The sequence below is a fragment of the Myodes glareolus genome, chromosome 19 (genome assembly GCF_982192425.1).
Source record: "Myodes glareolus chromosome 19, mMyoGla1.1, whole genome shotgun sequence".
Taxonomy (NCBI): Eukaryota; Metazoa; Chordata; class Mammalia; order Rodentia; family Cricetidae; genus Myodes; species Myodes glareolus.
This window is the reverse complement of record NC_142044.1, coordinates 58,296,818-58,320,069: the sequence shown is the minus strand read 5'-3', so window position 1 is coordinate 58,320,069 and position 23,252 is coordinate 58,296,818. Positions and strand designations below refer to the sequence as shown.

Genomic DNA, 23,252 nt, shown 5'->3' with positions numbered 1-23,252 from the left:
ATAAGAAGGTGATGGTCTAGTACCTCAAGCAATTAGTGGGTACAGTTACCTCCTGAAACATCACATCTACAATGCAAAACAAAGTAGAAACATCAGTTAGAAATCCATTTGACAGTTCATGCTAGCGTAGTAGTTTGACGATATACTGTCCACATTTCTTGGAGGATGTCCAGCTTCTTTTTTTGACATTAAAGTTATGGGAGAAATGGGGAGCTGGTAAGTAATGCATATTATTTATCTGTCAGGTAGGAGTGTATTGAGGGTGCTTGTTGTTGGTGATGGCTTTGATGTTGGGACTAGAAATGAAACAGAAGGGGAGATAGAGTCCTTGATCTCAAATAATTTATAGCCTGTTTTTGTTAGCCCACAGAAAACTGTTTAATAAGCCCACAGAAAACAGAAACATGATGGACAAGCTTGAGTACATTTTTTTACCTGCCCTGCTTCTAGGTTCCCCCAATTTTGCCTATGTGGGAGAATGAGACTGTCTTTAATGTGAATGCACAAACAAATCATGGGATATAGGACTCTCTGGACCCAAGTCCATGGTCTACACCACAGCATCTGAGGCTAATTCGCTGTATAACAGAGCAGGGTTATTGTGATGGTCAAGAAAACATGGAAAAAGGACAAAGATGAGCAGTCCTCTGTTTACACAACTGCTTCTCCCTATGATTGCAGGCTCCCAGTGACTGTGTGCTATTCATTTCAAAGCAAGGGTCCTCTTTGCTCTCCAAAGAAGTCTGAGCACTGTTACAATCCCTCTGCCTCATTATGAGATAGCCTGCATTTAAACTTTAAAAGCTGCATAAATGGCATGCGGGGGACAATGCATTTGCGTTATGTGAGTGCTAGATGCTGATAGTCCCCACATAATTTATACAGGCAAGGGATTTTCAATATCTAAAAGTAATTGCAGATAGTCACAGCAGCTGCAGAACATTCTGTTCTAATTTATTATTTGCTGTTGGAAAGCAAATTCATTTATTGTCACCAAAAGATGCATTACAGGGTTATTTCATACATGGCAGACTTTCAAAGTCTTGCAATGATGACATTGATATAGTACCACTACTCTGTTATAACCTTTGTATATTATTTAAGTGTAACAAATACCTCATTCATTGCTTGCCCTAAACTTTGCATTTGGTGACATTCTTGCTGCTGTGTTAATATCGGGTCTATTAAGCTGGACCTCATGGTCCATTACCCTTTCTTTAGATTTGACCCCACGAGGCTTGGAGGTCTTGAGCACAGTGTGAAACAGCACAGGGGCTCACTCTCACCAAGGAGCTCATTAGGACTTTATAGGAGCGCGATAAATACCCACACAGTGCTAAGATTTGCATGGAGGGATGCTCAGCAGACGCACAGCCTGGTGTCAGGAGGTACCCATTGTTCCCTTTATCCAGGCCTGCACACTGATTCAGTCTGCTCAGTAAAAGGGACACTCATTTATAATCGACTTTTTTTTTTTTTTCAACCTTTGGAGGTAGGATTCATTTACTGGTATTTTAACTTCGTGGGTTTTCCCCTAATCTTTCTATGTCTTAATCCATTTCTTAAGGCTTCTACTTAAATTTTAGACTGTGTCATTTAAATCAACCTCTACAGTTCGTGAAAAATCCCAGCGAGAGCCATGAACTGCAGAGTCTGGACAGGAGGGCTTTTATTTTGTCATAAACGACACTGAAATCCCATTCGCATTAACATACACGGGTCTAATAGCGCAGGTAAATTCTGTGGGGTTGCTTTATGGGGCAGCTACCCGTGGGACTTGTTTAGCTTTAATTTCAAAGGCTAATGTGCATTATCCCTCTGGTATGCCTTCTGTTATATTTATGTTTCACAGTAAGGAGCTATGCCATTCCAGATGTCAAGGGAGAGCTGATTATGTTTTACTGTCAAGCCACTAGCGCAACTAAGTTTTCTTCTTTAAAGATGCTTGAGGCTGACGGTATCAGGAACGGTGCGCATCCAGGGTGGCGTAGACGGGACGAAGCGGGGCTTCCGCGCAGAAGCAGAGGCAGCTTGCTGCCGGGAACCCTTCCACTAGGAAGGGCTTTCATGAGATTTCTGAGACTCCAAGTTTAGTGTTCAAAGTAATCAGATTTTCTTGGCTAGATGCCTCTGGAATCCCTTACAAAGAGCCCTTTCCTCCCTCTTACTCGGCAAATGACTTAACGAAAACACTGGATTATGGAAGACAAAAGAGGATTTTCCCTGCTTGTGTCAATCAAGATTTGATCGGTTTGGGTTTTGTTTCTAAAACAAAAAAAGGAAAGGACAACTTTGTTTTACAGAGTTTGGATTAACCTTTCACCTCCTGATTAACCTTTCACCTCCTGATTAACCTTTCACCTCCTGCTTTGTTTTTCCAAGAAAATTCTGCTGCAAGCATGAGAAAAGGGACTGGCAGCTCAATAAACTCCAACTATTAACCATGTGGTAAGATAATCAGAGACCAAATAACCCTGATTCTATCAACAAGCCATTCCTCAGAAGGAAGAGAGACTTAGAATATAGCATAGCTTTCTCTTTGGTGTATGCCAAGAACATTGACATTTTTCAAGTGTTGGGAACTCTGCTATATCAAAATCAAATGATCAAAAAATACAACCAAGCATATTCTAGAGGCCTTTACTCTCAGCTACTTAGAAGGCTGAGGCAGGAGGATCACTAGCTTGATGCCTGCCTGGGCTGGAGAATGAGCTGAGGACTGGCTCAGTCAGCTTAGTGAGAACCTGTCATAAAGAAACAAAGAAAGCCAATGGCACAATGTCCGATTATCACCTGAGAGTCATTGAAGCTAGCTCACAGAAGTAGGCCCTACTAACCAGCATCCAACATAGCAATGAATCTTGAGTTCACGGAAAGGGGGTAAGCTGGAGGGGCGAAGGGGTGGAAGAATCCAAGGAGGTGGAGGAAGGGGAGGTATGGGCTCTGAAGAACTTCAGTAGCTAGTTGAGGAAAAGTATTTGGGGCAGACGGCACAGCACATAGAAAGACACTCATGTCTGAGGGTTCATGGCGTATATCTGGAGAAGCTCATGTACTGTCCCTGAGGCAGAATCTGGTCAGGAGGTGGGCTTGGCAAAGTAACCTTGGACCCGAGTGTGAAGGGCTCAAATCTGTGATGCCAAGAAAGGATTTGATATTTCCCTTAATGGTGCTTACAGATTTTCAAGATCTCTAGAAAAAACTCAAAGAAAACACCAATATAGTCAGATCAATGCTGGATGTGGAATATTGAGGAGAAGGTGGAGGATTTGAGTGGAGAAATCCATTCAAGGAGAGTGAAGGAGACTGTCTTAGGAGTCCATGTAGACGACCCACAGGGGTCTAAGAAAGGCAAGTGACAAACAGTAAAAACCATTGCTGAAGAAAAAAGCCTGTTTGTAGAGGACAGCATTTGCCCAGGACTAAAAGAAGGCCACAGAAGACTCAGTGGTGGGCATGAGAAAGGGAGATAGTGCGGGAACCTGAGCAGAGGTGAAGGAAGGGCAGGCTGCAGGCTGCAGTGTTGGCCGGAGAACCATGCCATCAAGGTCTTGGTGACTCTGAATCCTCAGCCCTCGGCTCCCCCCCCCCACTTTCCCTTAGTGTCACCCTACTTTGTGTTCTCTGGTGTCAGGCACAGGCTGCTGAAGGAAGGGCCATGGTGTCATTGTACTGGCTTCTATGCTGTGAGCTTTGGAAGAAGCCTTGTTTCTGAGGCTTCCGGAGCAAGTCTGAAGATCCCTGAAGTCCCAGACCAACAAAAATCATCTCTCTCTAAACAAGGGAAGGGCAGGAGCTAGTTAGTGCACTGTATGTGTGCTGTGAGGGGCTGGTGCTGGAGAAGGGATCCTCCTCCCTGCATTCCTGAACTTTTGGCAGGGTTAAGAACTGGAAAATATGATTTATTTAGGGAATTTTTTCCAGGAAGCACATATTTTATGAAGGACTTTAATCACACAGATGTGGTGTGCCCTACTTATTGTTGTAACAGAAACCTGAGTTGGTAAAATCAACAGCTGCCCTGGGCTGAGAGGCTTGTGTTTAAATGCTAGATTTTGACTTCCAATGCCCAAAGAAAGTCTGAGAGCTTTGATGACTAGTTTTAGATTTTATGCTTGTGTGTGTGTGTGTGTGTGTGTGTGTGTATGTGTGTGTGTGTGTGTGTATGAGAGAGAGAGAGAGAGAGAGAGAGAGAGAGAGAGAGAGAGAAACCCATACATTTCATCTCGTGTAACAAACTATTGCCAGGTATCTTGTTTACTTGGTATTATTTAAAACACAAGAGGGCAAGGATCTGAGCTATATTTTCCCCCATTCCATGGGGAAGCAGTCTTCGAAAGGTGTAGAATTATGCTTACTTCACAGTGGGCAGCAGTTAGAAATTGGCTGGGGAGATGTCTCAGTGGATAAAGTGCTTGTCACAAGTATGAAGACTGAAGCTGAGATCTTGCAAACCCATGTAAAATCTGAGCAGGCATGGTGGCTTCCTATAAGCCCATCATCTGGGTGGTAGGGAACGGGGTTCCTTGAGGCAGGGGACCAATTTTTTTTTGAAAGTAATTTTATTAAATTATAAAAGTTTCCATTTCCGCCCCTCTTCCCAACACCCTCCCACTCCCCCCACTCCCTCTCCTCCTCCCTCTTCATCCATTAGGGCAGTCAGGGTTTCCTGCCCTGTGGGAAGTTCAAGTTCCTCTCCCCTCCCTCCCGGTCCAGGAAGGTGAGTATCCAAACAGACTGGATCACAGGGGACCAATTTTACATAGATAATTCTAGGTGTTATTTTCCTTGGTTGGTGAATCTATGAATGATTCATTTTCTTCCTACACTTCCTATTTTTATATGATTTTTATCAAATATGTGCCCGTGTAACAAGTATTGCTTGAGGGCTACAGAGTTCCAGCCACTGTCCAAGGTACCTGGATAAAACAGTAATAAAAACAGCAGTTCAGCTCTCCATAGGTAACCACAAGACAGAAAGACAGCACATTGAACTGTCCAGGTACATTTGAAGTTCAGACATAATTTTTTATTAGAAATAGATGGTTTTAAGTGCAGAGATGATTCATCAGGTAAAAGAAAATAACACGTGGAATTGTCTATTTCTGGCTTGAGCCTCCCCCTTCCTCCCTTCCTGGTTGTTTATTACTGTAGGACATACACCTATCTTCTTTCCAAGTGACTTTAATGTTACTATTTGTCATAGTATCAGACTCTCCCAACAGACACCAATAGAAATTGGAATAATATTGTGTTCTCTGGATGTATTAATTTACTTGACTATCAGACTGGTTTAAAATTCTTCAATGCTGTATGAAGTATGTAAAAAAATATAGCACTATCTCAAATCCTTTTAAAATATATTTCTGTAAGATAAATTAGCAACAAAGATTAACTAACTCAAAGGAAATTTATTTCTTATGGTATTGCAAAATTAATTGCTGAAGTATCAGTCTAGTATTAGACGCATTTTCTCATGACAAATTCAAATGTTTATTACACCACACTCTGAATATTTAATAATTTACAGTCTCTGCTAATTTAATATGAGGAAAATAGTATCTTAAGGTTTTAACTCATGACACTTACAGAATTACTAATGAGACTTTTTATTCTTTCATGACCAACTTCTGATTTGCCAGTAGAAGGCCTTACTCTTTTCATTAATTTTTAGACATTTATATATCATGTACGTCTGACATTCATTGAGAACTTTTTTGTCTTTTAAGTTTTGTCATGCCTTTTGTTAGAGGGATTTATTTAAGGATAAAATTATTAGGCACTGGAGAGATGACTCAGTGGTTGGGAGCATTGGCTGCTGCTTGTCCAGGAAACCTGGGTCCAATTCCCAGTACTCCCATTGCCGCTAACAACTGTCTATAAGTCTGATTCTGGGAGATCTGTTGCTCTCTTGGGTTTCCGTGGGCCCCGGGCACGCAAGTGGTACCCATATACGTGGAAAAACACCCATACGCATAAAGTAAGTTGAAAAGGATGCAATGACTGGTTTCTGTCACTGTACTGCATGATTTCCTCGGCTCTAAGATCCTGACTTAGAGCATCACTTCAGAACCTATCTCTGGAAGTCAGAGGACAGACGTAGCGAGAACCAGAAGGAATGTGATCACGGCAGAGACCTCCATCCAATTTGTTTCCCTTGTTCTCTTGTTGAGTTGTTTATTGTCCAGCAGAGTGGACTGCGCAAGTGTATCCTACTTGTCAAAAGCCCAGTTGTGCCAGCCTGTGTGAGCTTTAAAAGTCATTTTTTTTTGTCTTTTATGTCTTTGTCTTAGCTTTCCTCCTCTTTCCAGAAAACCTGCAAGAGCAGGAGTGGGCCAGTGGGATGGTGTTCAGAGCGGCCATCCAGGGAACTGTGCATCCCTGTGCACGGCTGAGGGCTCAGCTGGGATGGGCCTGTGGGATGGCGTTCAGAGCTGCCGTCCAGGGATCCGTGCATCCCTATGCACGGCTGAGGGCTCAGCTGGGGTGGAATTTGGATAAACACAGATTTTACTTTGTAGCCAGAATGCTAAGTCTTACCACACATCGGAAAACGGGATTTCTGCTGACTCATCCGTGGAAAGATGCTTCCATAGTCTGATTCGAAGGATACTGAAGTGTTTCTTTCTCCAAAAAAACCAATCCACTCAAAAATGTGCACCTCCCATTCCTGCAGGAAACTGTACCTCGCTTGCTTAGATGGCTAAGGAAGCTGCAGGCACTACTTCAGGAAGTCAGTGGTAAACTGTCAGTGTCAGCCGAGAACTAAGGTGAATCCAGAGCTCTATGAGTTAGCCCTGCCATTGGCAATTGGTGGTTTATTATTACATTAGCAAAATGTTGCCTAGGAAACTGGTAAGGAGCTGAGGGTGAGTGGTAGATATGGGTGGAAAATGAAGCTAGACAATTTCACCATACAACTTGGGGTGCACATGGATCCGGAGACACAACCAGAACACACACTGACCGCACTGCAGTGCGACGCTGGAGAGGAGAGAAGGCACAGACGGTGTGAAGAAGTGTGCAGACGACACCGAAGGCTTACATTGAGTGTCCGGTTCATCAGATTCACCTATATCTGCAGAATTTGTGTTAGCATCTACAATAACAGCGTCCAAGTTCCTCAAGTATTTGTTTTGTGACCTTGAGAATTTAAAAATTAAGTTGTAAGTAACCATTTTGGTTCCCTTTGCTGGAAGGCAACTTAGGATGGCTACATATGCTTTGTTGCAGCCAGCTCTGAAGGAAACAGCTTGGGCTCACATTAATCCTTTCCCAGAAGTTAACAGTGTGCCACTGACATGTCTTTGGATTCCATTTGGGAATCAATAGGGGCATTTTTTTCTTACAGAAAAACTTGTCATTTATATAAAATGATGAGCACTGATTACAGCAGATTGGAATAAATTTATGGAACAGTTTTGAGCCTTAAATCCATGTAAATCCATGTAAAAATCCAGATGTGGTTACACATGCATGTAATCCCAGTTCTAGGGAGGTGGGCACTGGGGGACCTCTGAGCTTAGTGTCCTTGACAATTCTAGGCCAATGTAAGATCCTATCTCAAAGAAAGAATTTTTAAAAAAGTATATGGTGCCAATGAAGAAGTCTGAGATTGCCCTCTGGCCTCTACACATATGAACACACATGTACACATGCACTACCCCCATTTGTGCTAAAACACACATGAGTGTACATGTGTGTAAACACATATACATTCATATACATATACTCACACACAAAAGAACATAGAGCCCTTGGGAATTTTCTTTTCTATGGTGTATTGTGTTAGGTTGTAGGAAAGTCAAACAATTAAAATATATTCATTCTTTCTCATAACAGTATTATACTCTAGTGAGAAAGACATTTGCAGAGACATCTCTCAATAACATGAAGCAAAAAGACATGTGCTAAGTAGGTTGCATATTAATTCCACAGTGGAAGCATTGATTAAGTTTTAAGGGCACGATTTGGGTAGGGCTTTCTGTCAACAGGAGAGGAAGAACATTCTAGACTCAGAGAATGGTAAGTACAAGCAGTCACTCAGAGGAATGGCGAATGTTTACGATGGTCGACAAGGACTATGAGTAGTGCTGGCTCTGGCCACGGCTCTCGGTTGCCCCCCAGAACTTGACGGCAGACTTTGTTGCTGAAGACATCACACACTTTGGTCCCGGGACATGGCAAAATAAAGCTGATATTGACCTTGAAGCTTCTTCTTGTTTGCTGGCTTTTATGGTATTGGGCAGTGTTTAACTGGTTGGTTGTTTGGAGAGAAAAGCCAACTATAGTTTTATTCAGCTATGAATCCTACAAGCTAAAACAATGAGCAACCTGGCAAGATATGCCCATTGGGATAATAGTAGAATTTTCAACAGCTTTCTAATTGGACTTACGGCTTGCCTCACAAGAGGAAACTTAGGCCTAGTACTGTAAGTCTGGCTAAGAACCCATGACTGGGGAATCTCATAGTCATTACTGTTATTTGTCTAAAAGGGACACCGTATCAAACTGCCTTCTTAAAACTTAACCTTGTCCCCAGAGACCAGTGCGGTTCTCAGACCTCCCCTAAGAAGCTGTTTTATACATTGGGTGGTGAGTAGTACAGAGACATGCAGAGGTCAGAGCGTAGAGAACAAGGGGCACTTGTATCATAAAGGCTTAGGGAGACATTGTAGAGGATGGAACAGAAAGATGCTGAGAGACAGAAGTTGGAGAGGATTGCTGTGAAATAGTGTCTTCTGGACACGGCAGGGTCATTGGACTCATTACACGTGGCTGCCTATATAAGGCTTGCACAAGACCAAGCCACTCAATATATAAAGGAGGAAGGAGCCCATGGGCCTCCAACCCCTGAAGAGCTAGTGACAGGAGATGGCCAGAAGGGTGAGTCAGGTTTCTTCAGTGGTGTGGCTCACGGTAGATTGTCTGTTCTCTAGAAGTCAGTGCCCTACACCCCTGTACATGAAGGCAACAATATTGGACTCAGTGTAGGAGAAAACAAGAGGAGAAAACCAAGAAGTTGGGAGGGGGATGGTGTGGAAAGTCAGGGAGGAGATGGAGCAGGAATGAGGAGGGCTCTAAATTTATTGTATTCATGTATGAAATTACCAATGTCTAAGTAAAAACTTTATTGACTAAGTAAGGAAGGCATAAGAAGAACCTAAACTATCCTAGCAAGGGAAGCACATGGTGACCCCTGCAGAGACGGAAGGAGGAGGCAGTAGTCAGTTTAGGATGACTTCAGTTAATGCCAAATGAGGAATTTACTCAGGATTTTAACGAAAAGTTCCACTCTCTCCTTCTTATCTTCCCCATCCTCCTTCAATTTTTCCCCCTCAACCCCTAGCTCCCTTTCCTCCTCTTCTTCCTCCTCCTTCTTGTGTATCCCAGGTTAGATTTTAGCTCACAATGTAATCTAGGCTGGCCTCCAAATTGTGCCACACTCCTGAGGGCTGGACTCACAAGCATGTGCCCTCACACTTGGCGGATCACCTTCTGTTTAAGACACTGAAATTTCATTTTACTAACCTGAACAAGAAGAGGAGCCCCTTTGACGACACTTCTGTCATTTTTTTGATGTCACATTTGGCCCAGACCTGCCTTTCTCACTCTGCAGCTGGCAGTTGTCTGGACTGCAGGTGGCAATGTTTCCCAAATGTCTAAGAAGCACACAGGGCTGGCAAAGGTCCATATTCCTCTGCAGACTGAAAACTTGGACTCATTCCTCTGTACCCAAAGGAAAGGGAAGTGGAGCTCTGAGTGCTATAGGTGTGACAGGGACTTGAGTAGGTGTGAATAAATTCATTTACTAAGAACTTCGCGCACACATAGATTTGTGATTTCGTTTCTTCTAGAAAGGGCCATTTCATCTTAGCATTCTGAGGGCAACCCTAGAGTAGTGAGAACACTGTCTTTAGTAACACACCGAGACTTTGCTTTTGTTTTTGTATTTTTTTCCTTTTCTTTTCTTTTCTTTTTTTTTTTTAAAAAAGGGCCTCACTGTATAGCCTAAGCTAGCCTTGAACTTTCAATCCTCCTGCCTCAGCCTCTTGAATGTTTAAATTGAGTTTCTTTATAAATGTTTATATGTGTAACACAGAGGAATAGAGCAGATCAATATCCATACTCATCACTAATTGCTAATCAATTAAGACTTTCCTAGAGAATGTTAAGCAATTAATATGAATTCTGTTGGAGGGAGGTCACTTGTTGGTTCCAGGCCACCTGGCTAGCTTAGACCCTAAATAATCACACAGAAACTGTATTAATTAAATCACTGGCTGGCCCATTAGCTCTAGCTTCTTATTGGCTAATTCTTTATTAATTTAACCCATTTCTATTAATCTGTATATCACTACATGGCTGTGGCTTACCTGGTAAAGTTCCCAGCATCTGTCTCTGGCGGCTCCATGGCTTCTCTCTAACTCTGCTCTTCTCTCTTCCATCACACAACCTAGTTTTCCCTGCCTAGTTCTGTTCTTTCCTGCCATAGTCTCAAAGCAGTTCTTTATTCATTAACCAAAAAAATCAACACACAGACAGAAGGACTTCCCACGCTAGAGTTCTCTCACTTAATTTTTCAACGATCCTAAGGAAGGATTTGAAATGTGATAAAATTCATATAAGAAGAAAAATCAAAGGATCATAACATTATTGATCATAAAAGGTGTATCAAGGACATACTCATATAATTAAAAGACACCAGTTAAGTACTTACTAATTTTGTGTGGATCAAATGCTGGCTTCCCTCTGGTAGAATGGACATTGGGAAGACTTTCCTGGTTTTGTTTGCTTGACCTTGAGACAGCCTTGCTGTAAGAGCCCAGGTTGGCCTTAAACTCATGACCTCTGTATCTCAAGTGCTTGGATTATAGTTGTGTGTCTCCACGCTGGGCTCAGAAGATCTTCCTGAGGAAGAGTTTTCAGTAAGTGGAATGTTCATTCTCCAATAATCTGGAATGATGGGAAGAATTTGTCTCAAGAAAAATCGCAAGTGCCTAGAGATTATGGTGAAAGCTTTTCCACTGCAGAATTATTATCAGGAAACACAGAGAAGAGGTTTGTGGAGGGTTTTAGTTTGGTTAAGAGGAGGGAGACAATGACCATTAAGATCATTCTAATTTTTTTGGACAAAATCACATTAAAACATTTTAAAATGCTCAAAGAATTAATATTAGTTTACTTATTACCTTTAGAAGATTTATTTGTGTTTACACGTGTATGTGTGTGTGTGTTTGTACACATGTGTGTGTGTTTGTACACATGTATGTGGGCATGTGAGTATAGGTTCACATGGAAGCCAAATAAAGAGCACCAGATTCCCTGGAACTGTAGTTAAAAGCTATTGTGAGCTGCCCAAATGTGAATCCTGGGAATCAAACTTGGATCTTCTGGAAGAGCAGCAAGCATTCTTTACCACGGAGCCATCTCTCCAGTCCCAGAATTAATATTTAATTGTTACTCATATTTCATTAATTTATTTTTATCAGCAGTCTACTATATTATATTCATCTTGTGAAAGAATAAACATGACTTAGAAATTTAGTAATTAATCATTTTGTCGGCTGAATTAGCAACCAATCATCTTTCGAAACATACATTTGAAGAATGATTATCGTATGATAGTGCTGACATCTGTATCCACATAACGGTCCACCAGACAATTCATATTATTAATTAAATTTAATTTTGAATTTCTTCATACATTTGATTCATGCTTACAAAGCTCATTTTTTGGTTTATTGCTCTTTCTTGTATCAACATTTCTTTAAAATTTGTTTGATTTTTGAGTAACAGAGAAAGAGAGGTTTAAGCATCTAACAAACACACCAAATGTTGCCCCCTCCTATTTAGACAAAATAAAAAGGGAATAATTGTCTCGAGTTCTCGCACTGCTTTAATTGACTCCTCTTTACTCGGCAGATTTTAGTTCTCCTTCAATAGACAAGCTTGGTTTCACTTTGCATAGTCTGGTGTGCACCTAGTTTGAATTTTTCTATCCACCTGACAGTCAAAAGATTTCCTAGTTTCTGCAAGGCTCACGTCAGGAAGCAGTTTCTAACTACAACAAATTGAAACGTTTGCACAAGGAAGTGTCGCTTTTATAAGTGATGGGAAACTTCAAATTTGATTACAAGCAACCTTTGGCTTCCTATCTGTTCGACAATGGGCCATGTTGTTAAGGGCAATTTCCATGCACAGCGTGTGGGTCCCATTTTTTCGTCCTTAGACATGGTTGTTTACTGTTCAGCACTGTTTATGCATTTTAATCAGTCCTTTTCAGTCTCCCTTAATAAATCACTACAAAGAGAATGCACCAAAACAAGGGCTATTATGCCGTACCGGTTACTCTTGCTCATCATTCGCTGCCTGGAGCTTCATCCAGTGCACAGATTTAAAAAAAATAATGACAAGAACGCAATCTATAGCCAAGAGTGTTGCATTTCGAGTTGCAGCATCTCTGGCTAAATAACCTCTTTGAGTTCCATCCTCTAACAGTAGGAGCCTGACTTTTAAATTCAGTTCAAGCAAGAATGACTGAACAATTGGAACCTGCCATCAGTCCTGGGACTGAAAGTCTTTCTGATGGGATGAAGCTGACAGCCTAGTTCCTGCTTGGCAGACACTCGCATGAAATGAGCCTGCATTAGTGATAGATAAATGTTTAGACATTTAGACATTCAGGTGTCTTACTGTCTGAGAAGAGTATTACGGTAAGGCAACAATAGGGGAAAAAAAGAAGTTTGGGGCCTTTGTGCCTGAGTGAGAAAGGACAATGACATCTTAGCATCATTTGACATGCAGGCAAAGACTCGGTTTGATCTATGGCTTCTCTCTTTAAAGGCAAACTTTGATTTTCTCTTAAATGGGCTTTTAAAAAGTGCATTTTTTTCCTCCTAGATTTTTTGTTGTTGTTGTTGAATTCATTGGACTTTATTAACTTTGGTTCCTAGTGTTACACACAGATTTTTACTAAAAAATACTGTTTTAATTCCCAGGACAGTGGTGAGAAGGTCACAAGGGGATAAGAAAGCCAAGGGGATTCTTTAACATGGATTTCAATTCTAAAACATGACATGGCGCTTAACATTTAAACCTAGTGACCAATACTGGCATATGCTGGAAGTATCACTAGAAAATTAATATCCTAAATATATATTAAGTGTAAAGCTTAGAGAGGTAATTTTGAAAAAGTAGGAATTAAAGGAAAATAACTTAATAGTACCCATGGCTTGTTATCCATATTGATTAATGATTAAATATCCATTTTAAGCTTCCTTTAAAAATACACTGTGTAATTTTTTTTTGGAAAAATGAGTGATGTGAGAATTCAAAGGCATCTTTTTTTTTTTGGTTTTTACTGAGCTATACATTTTTCTCTGCTCTACTCCCTGCCTCTCCCCTCCCCTTCAACTCTCTCCCAAAGTCCCCATGCTCCCAATTTACTCAGGAGATCTTGTCTTTTTCTACTTTCCATGTAGATTAGATCCTTGTAAGTCTCTTTTAGGGTCCTCATTGTTGTCTAGGTTCTCTGGGATTGTGATTTGTAGGCTGCTTTTCTTTGTTTTATGTTTTAAAATCACTTATAAGTGAGTACATGTGATAATTGTCTTTCTGGGTCTGAGTTACTTCACTCAAAATGATGTTTTCTAGCTCCATCCATTTGCCTGTGAAATTTAGGATGTCATCATTTTTTTCTGCTATATAGCACTCCATTGTGTAAATGTACCACATTTCTTTATCCATCTTCACTCAAGGGGCATTTAGGTTGTTTCCAGGTTCTGGCTATGACAAACAATGCTGCTATGAACATAGTTGAGCACATGTCCTTGTGGCACAATTGAGCATCCTTTGTATATATACCTAAAAGTGGTATTACTGGGTCTTGAGGAAGGTTGTTTCCTAATTTTCTGAGAAATCACCATCCAAAGGGGCTGTGCCAGCTTGCCTTCCCACCAGCAATGCGGAAGTGTCCCCTTTCCCCCACAACCTCTCCAGCATAAGCTGTCATCAGTGTGTTTGATCTTGGCCATTCTTACAGGTGTAAGATGGAATTTCAAAGATGTTTTGATTTACATTTATCTGATGACTAAAAGATTTTCTTAAGTGTCTTTCAGCCATTTTAGATTCCTCTGTTAAGAGTTCTCTGTTTAGGTCTGTACTCCATTTTTTAAAAAATTTATTTATTTATTAAAAATTTCCACCTCCTCCCCACCTCCCTTTTTCCTCCCCCTTCCCCATCCCCCTCGCTCTCCAGTCCTAAGAGCAGTCAGGGTTCCCTGCCCCATGGGAAGTCCAAGGTCCTCCCCTCTCCATACAGGTCTATGAAGGTGAGCATCCAAACAAACCAGGCTCCCACAAAGCCAGTCCATGCAGTAGAATAAAAACCCAGTGCCATTGTCCTTGGCTTCTCAGTCAGAGAGTCTGGTTCGACCACATGCTCCATCAGTCCCAGTCCAGCTGGCCTTGGTGAGCTCCCATTAGATCAGTCCCATCGTCTCAGTGGGTGGATGCATCCCTCGTGGTCCTGACTCCCTTGCTCATGTTCTCCCTCCTTCTGCTCCTCATTTGAACCTTGGGAACTAAGTCCAGTGCTCCACTGTGGGTCTCTGTCTCTATCTCCATCCATCACCAGATGAAGGTTCTATGGTGATATGAAAGATATTCATCAGTGTGGCTATGGGACAAGGCCAGTTCAGGCACCCTCTCTTCTGCTGTCCAAGAAACAAGGTGGAGACATCTCCTTGGACCTGGGAACCCCTCTAGAGTCAAGTCTCTTGCCAATCCTAAAATGGCTCCCTTAATTAAGATATTTACTTCCCTGCTCCCATATCCACCCTTCCTCCATCCCACCCATCCCATTCCCTCAAGCTCTCCGCAATCCTCCCCTTCTCCCTTCTCTCTACCCATCTCTCCTTACACCCACCCCACCCCCGTGCACCCAACTTTTGCCTGGCAATCTTGTCTACTTCCAATATCCAGGAGGATAACTATATGATTTTCTTTGGGTTCACCTTCTTATTTAGCTTCTCTAGGATCATGAATTATAGGCTCAATGTCCTTTATTTATGGCTAGAATCCACTTAAGAGTGAGTACATATCATATTCATCCTTTTGGATCTGGGTTGTCTCACTCAGTAAAGCGTTTTCTATTTCCATCCATTTGCATGCAAAATTCAAGAAGTCATTGTTTTTTACTGCTGAGTAAAACTCTAAAGTGTTTATATTCCACAGTTTCTTTAACCCATTCTTCTATTGAGGGACACCTAGGTTGTTTCGAGGTTCTGGCTATTACAAATAGTGCTGCTATGAACATAGTTGAACAAATGCTTTTGTAGTATGATAGGGCATCTCTTGGATATATTCCCAAGAGTGGAATTGCTGGGTCCTGAGGGAGGTTGACTCCTAATTTCCTGAGAAACCGCCACACTGATTTTCAAAGTGGCTGCACAAGTTTGCATTCCCACCAACAATGGATGAGTGTTCCCCTTATTTCACATCCTCTCCAGCATAGGCTATCATTGGTGTTTTTGATTTTAGCTATTCTGACAGCTGTAAGATGGTATCTCAAAGTTGTTTTGATTTGCATTTCCCTGATCGCTAAGGAGGTTGAGCATGACCTTAAGTGTCTTTTGGCCATTTGATTTTTTTTCTGTTGAGAATTCTCTGTTCAGTTCAGTACCCCATTTTTTAACTGAGTTAATTAGAGTTTTAGTGTCTAGTTTCTTGAGTTCTTTATATATTTTGGAGATCAGATTTTTTATCTGATGCGGGGTTGGTGAAGATCTTCTCCCAATCAGTAGGTTGCCTTTTTGTCTTACTGACAGTGTCCTTTGCTTTACAGAAGCTTCTCAGTTTCAGGAGGTCCCATTTATTTATGGTTGCTCTTATTGTCTGTGCTATTGGGGTTCTACCTAGGAAGTGGTCTCCTGTGCCCATGTGTTGTAGACTACTTCTCACTTTCTCTTCTATGTGGTCAGATTAATATTGAGGTCTTTAATCCATTTGGACTTGAGTTTTGTGCATGGTGATAGATATGGATCTATTTTCATTCTTCTACAGGTTGACATCCAATTATGCCAGCATCATTTGTTAAAGATGCTTTCTTTCTTCCATTGTATAATTTTAGCTCCTTTGTCGAAAATCAGGTGTTTATAGGTTTGTGGATTAATATCTGGGTCTTCGATTCAATTCCATTGGTCAACATTTCTGTTTTTGTGCCAATACCAAGCAGTTTTCATTATTTCATATTACTGTAGCTCTGTAATAGTGTTTGAAGTCAGGGATGGTAATGCTTCCGGAAGTACTTTTATTGTATAGGATTATTTTGGCTATCCTGGGTTTTTTTTTGTTTTTCCTTATAAACTTGATTATTGTTCTCTCAAGGTCTGTGAAGAATCTTGTTGGGATTTTTATGGGGATTGCATTGAATCTATAGATTGCTTTTGGTAGAATTGCCATTTTTACTATGTTGATCCTCCCAATCCAAGAGCATGGGAGATTCTTCCATTATCTGGTATCCTCATCAGTTTCTTTCTTCAAAACCTTAAAGTTCTTGTCAAATAGGTCTTTCACTTCCTTGGTTATAGTTACCCCAAGATACTTTATGCTATTTGTGGCTATCATGAAAGACGATGTTTCTCTGATTTCCCTCTCTGCTTTTTTGTTCTTTGTGTATAGGAGGGCAACTGACTTTTTGGAGTTGATCTTGTATCCTGTCACATTACTAAAGGTGGTGATCAGCTGTAGGAGTTCTTTGGTAAAGTTTTTGGGGTCGCTTATTTACACTACCCTATCATCTGCAAATAATGAAAGTTTGACTTCTTCCTTTCCAATTCGAATCCCCTTGATCTCTTTATGCTGTCTTATTGCTATTGTTAGAACTTCAAGCACTATATTGAAGAGATATGGAGAAAGCGGACAGCCTTGTCTTGTTCCTGATTTTAGTGGGATGGCTTTTAGTTTTCTCCATTTAATTTAATGTTAGTTGTCGACTTGCTGCATATTGCTTCTATTATATTTAGGAATGAACCCTGTATCCCTAATCTCTCCAAGACCTTTATCATAAAGGAGTGTTGAATTTTGTCAAATGCTTTTTCAGCATCTAATGAAATGATCATATGGTTTTTTTTCCTTCAGTTTATTTATATGATGGATTATGTTGATAGATTTTTGTATGTTGAACCAGCCTGGCCTCTCTGGGTTGAAACCCACTTGATCATAATGTATATATATTTTTTGATGTGTTCTTGGATTCAGTTTGCCAGTATTTTATTGAGAATTTTTGCATCGATGTTCATGAGCGAGATTGGTCTGTAATTCTCTTTCTTGGTTAAGTCTTTGTGTGGTTTTGGTATCAGGGTGACTGTAGCTTCATAAAAGGAGTTAGGCAATGACTCTTCTGCTTCTATTTTGTGAAACACATTAAGAAGTATATGTATTAACTCTTCTTGGAAGTTCTGATAGAATTCTGCATTGAAACCATCTGGTTCAGGGCTTTTTTTGGTAGGGAGGTTTCTGATGACAGCTTCTATTTCCTCGCGACTTACAGGCCTATTTAAACTGCTCACCTGGTCTTGACTTAATTTTGGTATATGGTATTTATCTTAAAAAGTGTCCATTTCTTTCACATTTTCCAATTTTGTGGCATACAGGCTTTTGTAGTAAGATCTAATGATTCTCTGAATTTCCTCTGTGTCTGTGGTTATGTCCCCCTTTTCATTTCTGATCTTGTTAATTTGAATGTTCTCTCTCTGGCATTTGATTAGTTTGGATAGGGGTTTGTCAATCTTGTTGATTTTCTCCAGAAACCAGCTTTTTGTTTCATTGATTCTTTGGATTGTTTTCTGTGTTTCAATTTTGTTGATTTCAGCCCTCAGTTTGATTATTTCCAGTCTTCTACTCCTCCTGAGTGAATCTGCTTTTTTTTTTCTAGAGCTTTCAGGTGTGCTGTTAAGTCTCTAAAATATGCTTTCTCCATTTTCTTTATGTGGGCACTTAGTGCTATGAACTCTGTACTCCATTTTTTAAAATTGGATTATTTGTTCTTTTGATGATCAATTTCTTGAGTTCTTTGTATATTTTGGAGATCAGACTTCTGTCTGATGTGGAGTTAGTGAAGATCTTTACCCATTCTGTAGGCTATTGTTTTGTCTTGTTGACCATGTCCTTCACTGTATAATTTTGAACATCGATTTCCAAATTTCCTGGAGACCCATGGAATTCAGAAATATAGGCACTTTGCACATTTTCTCACAAATCCAGTTAGCCCAAGTTCCATGTGCTGGAGAAACACAAGTTTCATGAACAGGTCTGGTGTAGGATGTTGTAGTATGAGGGGGCCTGCTTGTTGGGGTATCTGTCCCACCCAGTACCCCACAGCCGGCAAGCCCCAAAGAAAATCACACACAGGACTCCATAAGATTATAAACTGATTGGCCCTTAACTTTGGCTACTTATTAGCTCTTATAACATATATTACCCCATTATCCTTATCTACGTTAGCCACACAGCTCAGTACCTTTTCTAGCTGGGCAGTTCACATGTTGCTTCTTTGGTGGTCTGGGCAGGAATGGAGGAGGGCTTCCTGCTTCCCAGAATTTTCCTGTTCTCATTGCATCACCTCTACTTCCTGTCTGGTTTTCCTGCCTATACTTCCTGCCTGGCAAATCAGCATTTATTTAAAATATGATTGACAGATTACAGACAGTTCTCCCGCACCAGGATGTGTTGCTTTCATTGGTTGGATAAAGAGACTGCCTTGACCTTTTGATAGGGCAGAAACTTAGGTAGGCAGGAAAGACAGAACTGGATGCTGGGAAGAAGAGCAGAGTCAGGCAGATGCCATGAATCTCCGGCCTGAGACAGACATAGGTTAGAATCTTGCTAGTAAGCCACGACCTCATGGTGACATACAGATTATTAGAAATGGGTTGAATCAAGATGTGAGAGTTAACCAATAAGAGGCTAGAGCTAATGGGCCAGGCAGTAATTAAATTAATATAATATCTTTGTGGTTATTTCGGGCGTTAAGCTAGCCAGGCTGTGGGATGTGGCCCACCACCATTCCTTACAACAGAGGTCAGTGTGCAAACCCAGTTAACCCAAGTTGTGTGTGCTGGAGAAACACGAGTTCCATGAAGAGGTCAGTGTGCTGGTAGAGTGATGCATGCCTGTGACAGCTCTTAGAAAGCTGAGTCAGGGGAGTTGGTGAGCATCTGAGGGCAGCCTGGGCTGTCACAAAGGGCAAGACCCCAACAAGCCAAAAAGAACAAACCAAACACAAATGACAGCTAAGCAAAAACGCAACAAGAGAGGTAAAAACAAGTGTTTGGTGACCTCCCAAAGAATTCATGTGAAAGTGACTTTGGGAGATGTTCAGATTTTAATTCTACACATTCAATAGTGTTGTACAAAAATATTATATTTCATAAAAATGAATTTAGTGTTTCATTTAACAAGTTTCTAAACTGTTAAAATGCACAGCCATTCCTCCTGTTCTTATTCCTTTTCCCACACTTTAGCTTTTATTTTTAGATGTTTTTATTTCTCCAACCCAGCCAGGCTTTCCACCTTTGATTGATTAGCAGATGTAACCTTTGCACAAGGAACTGTCCTCTTAATCTGTGGCTCATCAGGACATAGACTGATAACTTCTAAAATTTCCTTTGGTGAGTAAAAGCCAATTTTAATTAGGCACATTCTATTAGGTTAAAAAGAAAACCAAACCCTACATATACCAGCTTTCCTTATAGATGGACATGGCAGTGTTTGATGTTTTAGTTAATAATGCATAAGCAGAAGTATTGTACAAATTCTCTAAGAATTCATATTAAAAGAACACTGCTTTCCTCAATTCCCAAACATCATGGATTCCTTCTAGCGAAGCAGTCTTAAACCCCGTTGGTTGCACCCTTGTCACTGTGCCATTATTACCCTTGGTGCCTCTTTTTTGATGTGCACACTTTGTTAGTATGTAGGTTCCATAGGAGGACAGGACTATTGGTGAAAATTTCACCCCAGCAGATTGCATGGTCCCCTCTGGCACTTTAGATGTTTCCCTCACAAAATGAGACTTCCGTTTCAGTCCCAGCTCATCTTTCTGGATTGTCACTGGAGCTGGCAGTACTTTCCTTCATAAGGACCTGCATTTGTTTTGTATTGCAATTCGAAGCAATAGCAGTAGTTTGGAGGCTCCCAGGAACCAGGCATACATAGGGCCAGCATCTACCCAAGCTGAAATGTCCTGCACTTTGGTAGGGGGATCATTTATTTGTCAGGTTACAAAGTGGGCGCCAAATGTCAGTGCTGCTGACAGTGCCAGCCCAGGCTCAATCCAGGTTGGATTCTCACTGGGTAAACAGGGTTCTTATTGAGTAAACATAAATCAATACTCTTCAGAAAACTTCTCATGGCTGGTTTTGTTTGTCAGGAAAGCCACTATGTCCTTTCTCTGTCCCTGATTGTCACCTGAAGGGGGCAAAGCACATCTAGTTCCTGATTAACTGAAGGACTGAATCGGCTCAAAGACCCCATCTACTGGCACTTACACTGTCCTGTAAAATCAACTTGTTTTCTGGTCAAGTTGTGCTTTCTATTCTCATAAAACAGCTCGGTAGTTTGTCCCCCAGTAAACTGTTTTTTAAACTACAGAGTGGTCTAGTTCCGTGGTTCACTGCTCTCACATCTGGTGCCAAAACCAGGGAAGGATGCCTGAGCCCCTGAAGACCTGGCCCTTTCTTTGACTGAACCAAACTACCGATTTGGCCCTCCTGTGGGGAAGGGTAACTTGCCTCTGTGGATTTCTGCCATCCTCCATTTTCAGTTTCAAATTTAAAGTTTATCTTATTGACGACTTCTCTACTCACACCCAAGGATAAGAGAAGTGTCTGCAGCGCTGCCTAGGCCCGTGCAGAGGGTGCCTATCCCAGGGACGAGCCTTATCTAGTGGGGACAGAGGCGGTTCCCTGTGCAGACCCCCGCTGGAATTATCAGGTCAATGCTGAGAATCAACGCCTGGACATCGCCTCCTGGCTGGCCTCAAAGGCCTCACATAAGAAGGTGTATTTTTTACAAACCGAGGGGCGTCCACCAGAGACCAGATCAAAACCCTGCTGAGTTCCTCACCTGACTCACAGAGGCTGGTCCACACCCAGTTAGATCCAAGTGGGCTTGCCTATCTTCGAGACTCACTTCTTCTCCCAGTCAGTGCTTGAGATTGGGGTGGGGGAGACAAACTTAAAAAGATTCGGTCCCAAATCCCTCACAGAGATCTGCTGAATATGGCGTTTCAATTCTTCGATGAGAAGGAGGGGCAGAAGAGAACTCGATGTGCTTCCCGTGGTGTAGAGCAATACCAGCTGCTGGCAGCAATCCTGGGACCAGCTCCAGAGAGGAACAGGGCTCCACCTGTGGTGGTTATGAATGCGGTAACACCCGCCACTGGGTAAACAACAGTCCTTCACTTCACCTGCTGCCAGGACTCAGCCCACACTGTGGACAGGCAAGGCTCTGGGGCTGACTGGCCCTCTTTGCCTTACCGAGGTAGATCAGTCTCCCAGGTTCTTCTCCACAGGAACATCTTCCCGGTCTGAGCCTGGCAGCTGGAGACTCATGCTACCCTGAGACCTTTGTCCTCAACAAAACCGTCAATATCAGCATCAAGGAGCCTAGGATCACTGTCCAGGTACTGAGTGAGTCTCTCACATTTTAAATAAATTCTCAGGAGCTACTTGGTCCACACTTCCTGATTCCTCTGGTAAAACTTAATTTTTCTTTGCTCTCTACGCTAGAAGTCAATGGCCAGCCTCACTAGCCCAGGGATACAGGTCCTTTCTTCTGTTCCCACTTGGGCCACCTAATTGTTCACTCCGTTTAATTTATGTCTAGCTACCCAACCCGACTATTGGGCAGGGATATCCCGTCCAAATTATGCTTTTCCTTTTGTTTGCATCCAACTTCTGGAATTTTCCTTATCTGTCTAGCCTCTGAAGAGCTCCCTTGTGCTCTGGTTGACACTAATTCTTTCCGTATCCTCTTCCAAGCTCCCTTCTCGACTCAAACCTCTCCTTCTTCAGTGGCTGCCATTATTCCCCCAGTAAGATCCTATCCTGGGACCCTACCTCCTACCCCTGTCGTTTTCAATACCATATCTCCTTAAAACATTTCAAGATGGTATAGGAGCTGGAGGTGTGGAAGAGCGCGAGCTCATGCCTCAACACGCAGCACCTAAACAACAAAACAAAAAGTATCCAGAAGAACTGGAATGTACAAGACAGAAATTGACAGCACTCCCCCCAAATGCACGAAGCTATAGATATACTGTACTATTATTATAAAAAGCTCACCAAACATAAAATCAACTAGGCCAATAACATGCCTGAAGAACATGAGAGCATCATAGAGATAAATTCGCATTCTACTCAACAGTGCCAGAAAGCACATTTGTTTCCTCATGTACTTCGTGATTTGTAAAAATCACCCATGTACTGAACCATAAGGACAAGGTCCAACTCAAGGGGAAAGTCATGAGTATTTCAACAGACGAAGGAAAATTTTCGCCTCTATATGGTTTTAAAAATTGTTTTTGGTAAACTGATAGAGTTTAGGAGTAAATAAATAAAACTGGCACGTTGACAACCCTAGAGTTAACACTGTGTTCAATGGTGATATGCATGTTGAAAATTTTCTGAAATAAAAAGTAAGAACGGCAGCAGAAAAAATAAATTCTGGTTTCCTTATACACTGCAGGGTGACTCTAGAGACTAATAATCTACTAAATATATATAAAAAAGCGATCCAATGGGATTTTGAATGTTTTACCACAAAATTATATGTATTTGAGAAGCTAGAGCATCTTATTTGAAGCTATATATATATATACATATATATATATATATCACATAGTATCCTATGTAACAGTTTTATGTGCCAGTTTAAACAAATCCAAAAATTCACAAAATAAGAGAGGGGTGTCTTGTGCCTTTTATCATTATTGAACCAGAGTGACTAGCAAGATATTTCTAATGTATAAGTCAGAATATTTAATTGCATATCAAGAAAACTATTTATTGCTCATGATGGAAGCCTGGATAGAGCATTCAGGATCCCACTGTCTCTTACCCTTGACTTAACAGGAAGGACTGCCTGTTCCCGTATGTCTCTGACTGCCTTTCTTAACGAAGCTCTGGACTGAGCTACATTCCTGGCCAACACCCAATCTCAAGGGAAGTCAGGAAATCAGTTGACAT

The 23,252-nt window shown here is 41.4% G+C and overlaps 1 long non-coding RNA gene across 1 annotated transcript; it reads right to left on the bottom strand.

The window, feature by feature from the left end:
• Positions 1–5,391: 5,391 nt before the first annotated feature.
• Positions 5,392–21,405, bottom strand: LOC125407299 (uncharacterized). The gene is made up of 3 exons (XR_007234172.3): positions 21,130–21,405; positions 10,721–10,956; positions 5,392–9,893 (listed from the first exon to the last, which is right to left on the bottom strand). It is a non-coding gene; the product is annotated as an uncharacterized LOC125407299 (long non-coding RNA).
• Positions 21,406–23,252: the final 1,847 nt, after the last annotated feature.